Source organism: Arachis duranensis, chromosome 9 (genome assembly GCF_000817695.3).
Source record: "Arachis duranensis cultivar V14167 chromosome 9, aradu.V14167.gnm2.J7QH, whole genome shotgun sequence".
Lineage (NCBI taxonomy): Eukaryota > Viridiplantae > Streptophyta > Magnoliopsida > Fabales > Fabaceae > Arachis > Arachis duranensis.
In genome coordinates this window covers 50,248,474-50,252,938 of record NC_029780.3, presented here as the reverse complement: position 1 = coordinate 50,252,938, position 4,465 = coordinate 50,248,474, and the positions used below count along the sequence as shown (strand labels likewise).

General features: G+C 35.3%; 1 non-coding gene across 1 annotated transcript; it reads right to left on the bottom strand.

The window, feature by feature from the left end:
- Positions 1–3,063: 3,063 nt before the first annotated feature.
- Positions 3,064–3,171, bottom strand: LOC127742015 (small nucleolar RNA R71). The gene has a single exon (XR_008003202.1). It is a non-coding gene; the product is annotated as a small nucleolar RNA R71 (small nucleolar RNA).
- Positions 3,172–4,465: the final 1,294 nt, after the last annotated feature.

Sequence of the window (4,465 nt, the reverse complement as noted above, 5' to 3'; positions counted from 1 at the left end):
AGAGTACTAGGAGGAGTTTCAGTGACTTTCTTACTCAGCTGGCCCACTTGTGCCTCCAAATTTCTGATGGAGGACCTTGTTTCACTCATGAAACTTAAAGTGGCCTTAGACAGATCAGAGACTAAGTTTGCTAAATTAGAGGTGCTCTGCTTAGAATTCTCTATCTGTTGCTGAAAAGATGATGGATAAGGCTTACTATTGTTGAGCCTATTTCTTCCACCATTATTAAAGTCTTGTTGAGGCTTCTTTTGATCCTTCCATGAGAAATTTGGATGATTTCTCCATGATGAATTATAGGTGTTTCCATAAGGTTCACCCTATCCATGCATGTCCTGTTGAATCTTTCCATGTAGTTACGTAGGGTTTCCCGTTCTACCTTAGACCGAATGCATATCTCTTGGATTCCTTAATCAGAATCTTCGTGGTATAAGCTTCAATTTTTGGCGGCATTCATGAGAATCCAGAAAGTCTAAACCTTGTTTGTGGTATTCCGAGTAGGATTCAGGGATTGAACGACTGTGACGAGCTTCAAACTCGCGATTGTTGGGCGTGATGACAAACGCAAAAGAATCAATGGTTTTATTCCAGCATGATCGAGAACCGACAGATGATTAGCCGTGCTATGACAAGAGCATTTGGACCTTTTTCACTGAGAGGATGGGATGTAGCCATTGATAACGGTGATGCCCTACATACAGCTTGCCATGGAAAGGAGTAAGAAGGATTGAAGGAAGGAAGTCGGAAAACAGAGATTCAACAGGGACAAAGCATCTCCATATACTTATCTGTTTATTATTATTTTTGAATCAGCCTAACTGAGATCTATAAGATGACCATAGCTTGCTTCATACCAACAACCTCCGTGGGATCGACCCTTACTCACATAAGGTTTATTACTTGGACGATCCAGTGCACTTGCTAGTTAGTTGTGCGAAGTTGTGAAGAAAGTGCTAAGTTATAAATGTGCATACCAAGTTGAGCGCATTGTTAGAGATCACAATTTTGTGCACCAAGTTTTTGGCGCCGTTGCCGGGGATTGTTTGAGTTTGGACAACTGACCGTTCATCTTGTTGCTCAGATTAGGTAATTTTCTTTTTTGTTATATTTTCAAAAATTTTTCAAAAATCTTTCAAAAAATTTTTCACCTGTTTTCAAAAATTTTCAGAGTTTTTAAGAATGAATTCTAGAGTTTCATGTAACATGTTGAAGCCTGGTTGGCTGTAAAGCCATGTCTAATTCCTGGACCAGAGCTTTAGACTAATATTATATGATTCCTGGAATTCTGATTGAGGACTTTGGATTCATTACTTCCTTTTTCCAAAATATGTTTTTGAAAAATATAAAATAAAATCCAAAAAAAATTATAAAATCGAAAAAAAATCAAAAATATTTTTGTGTTTCTTGTTCGAGTCTAGTGTTAATTTTTAAGTTTGGTGTCTTGTATGTTTTCTTTGCATTAAAAAGTTTTCAAAAATAAGTTATTGATGTTTATCATGATCTTCAAAGTGTTCTTGGTGTTCATCCTGACATTCATAGTGTTCTTGCACGCATCATTGGTTTTGATCCAAAATTTTCATGTTTTGGCTCATAATTGTGTTTTTCTCTCTCATCATTAAAAATTCAAAAATAAAAAATATATCTTTTCCTTATTTTGCTCATAATTTTCGAAAATTTGAGTTGACTTAGTCAACATTAAAAAAAAACTTAGCTATTTCTTATAAGTCAAGTAAAATTTTCAATTTTAAAAATCTTATCTTTTCAAAATCTTTTTCAAAAATCAAATCTTTTTCATTTTTTCTATTATTTTCGAAAATTTTTAAAAATTATTTTCAAAATCTTTTTCTTATCTTTATTTCAAAATTTCAAAAACTTTACTAACAATTAATGTGATTGATTCAAAAATTTGAAGTTTGTTACTTTCTTGTTAAGAAAGGTTCATTCTTTAAATTCTAGAATCATATCTTTTAAGTTTCTTGTTAGTCAAGTAATCAATTTTAATTTTAAAAAAATTAAATCTTTTTTAAAATATCTTTTTCAAATTATATCTTTTTTTAAATTCAACTTCAAAATATATTTTTTAACTTCTTATATTTTCAAAATTGAATTTCAAATCTTTTTCAACTAACTAGTTGACTTTTTGTTTGTTTTAACTATATCTTATCTTTTTCAAAATCACCTAACTACTTTCCTCTCTCTAATTTTCGAAAATTACCTCCCTATTTTTCAAAATTATTTTAATTAACTAATTGTTTTAAATTTTAATTTTAATTTTAATTCATCTTTTAATTTTTGAAAATCACTTACCCTTTTTCAAAATTAATTTTCGAATTCTCTTCCTCTCATCTTCTTCTATTTATTTATTTATTTACTAACACTTCTCTTCATCTCAAGAATCTGAACCTATCTTCACCCTTGTGTTGGATTCTTACTTTTTCCTTCTTCTATTCCTTTCTTCTTCTACTAACATAAAGAAATCTCTCTATTGTGGTAAAGAGGATTCCTATTATTATTTTCTGTTCCCTTCTTTTTCATATGAGCAGGTGCGAGGACAAGAATATTCTTGTTGAAGCAGATCCTGAACCTGAAAGGACTCTGAAGAGGAAACTAAGAGAAGCTAAATTACAACAATCCAGAGACAAACTTATAGAAATTTTCGAAAAGGAAGAAGAGATGGCAGCCGAAAATAATAATGCAAGGAGGATGCTTGGTGATTATACTACACCTGCTTCCAAGTTTGATGGAAGAAGCATCTCAATCCCTGCCATTGGAGCAAACAATTTTGAGCTGAAAGCTCAACTAGTTGCTCTAATGCAACAGAACTGCAAGTTTCATGGACTTTCATCAGAAGATCCCTACCAGTTTTTAATTGAGTTATTACAGATCTGTGAGACTATTAAGACTAATGGAGTAGATCCTGAAGTCTACAAGCTCATGCTTTTCCCTTTTGCTGTAAGAGACAGAGCTAAAACATGGTTGGACTCATAACCTAAAGATAGCCTGGACTCTTGGGATAAGCTAGTCATGACCTTCTTGGCTAAGTTCTTTCCTCCTCAAAAGCTGAGCAAGCTTAGAGTGGATGTTCAGACCTTCAAACAGAAAGATGGTGAATCCCTCTATGAAGCTTGGGAAAGATACAAGCAGATGACCAAAAGGTGTCCTTCTGACATGCTTTCAGAGTGGACCATTCTGGATATATTCTGTTATGGTCTATCTGAGTTCCTTAAGATGTCACTGGACCATTCTGCAGGTGGATCCATTCACCTAAAGAAAACACCTGCAGAAGCTCAAGAACTTATTGACATGGTTGCAAATAACCAGTTCATGTACACTTTTGAGAGAAATTTCGTGAATAATGGGACGCCTCAAAGGAAGGGAGTTCTTGAAATTGATGCTCTTAATGCCATATTGGCTCAAAACAGAATATTGACTCAGCAAGTCAACATGACTTCTCAAAGTCTGAATGGATGGCAAAATGCATCCAACAGTACTAAAGAGGCATCTTCTGAAGAAGAAGCTTATGATCCAGAGAACCCTGCAATAGCAGAGGTAAATTACATGGGTGAACCTTATGGAAACACCTATAATTCATCATGGAGAAATCATCTAAATTTCTCATGGAAGGATCAACAAAAGCCTCAACAAGGCTTTAATAATGGTGGAAGAAACAGGCTCAACAATAGCAAGCCTTTTCCATCATCTTCTCAGCAACAGACAGAGAATTATGAGCAGAGCACTTCTAGCTTAGAAAATATAGTCTCTGATCTGTCTAAGGCCACTTTAAGTTTCATGAGTGAAATAAGGTCCTCCATCAGAAATTTGGAGGCACAATTGGGCCAAATGAGTAAGAAAGTCACTGAAATTCCTCCTAGTACTCTCCCAAGCAATACTGAAGAGAATCCAAAAAGAGAATGCAAGGCCACTGATATAATCAACATGGCCGAACCTAGAGAGGAAGGAGAGGACGTGAATCCCAATGAGGAAGACCTCATGGGACGTCTCTCAAGCAAGAAGGAGTTCCCTATATGGGACCCAAAAGAATCTGAAGGTCATATAGAGACCATAAAGATCCCATTAAACCTCCTTCTACCATTCATAAGCTCTGAAGACTATTCTTCCTCTAAAGAGGATGAAGATGTAACTGGAGAGCAAGTTGCTCAATATCTGGGAGCCATAATGAAGCTGAATGCCAAGTTGTTTGGTAATGAGACTTGGGAAGGTGAACCTCCCTTGCTCATTAGTGAACTAGATACATGGGTTCAGCAAACTTTACCTCAAAAAAAACAAGTCCCTGGTAAATTCTTAATATCCTGTACCATAGGCACCATGACCTTTGGGAAGGCTCTATGTGACCTGGGGTCAGGCATAAATCTTATGCCACTCTCTGTAATAGAGAAGCTGGGGATCATTGAGGTACAGCCTGCCATATTCTCATTACAAATGGCAGACAAGTCAGTAAGACAAGCTT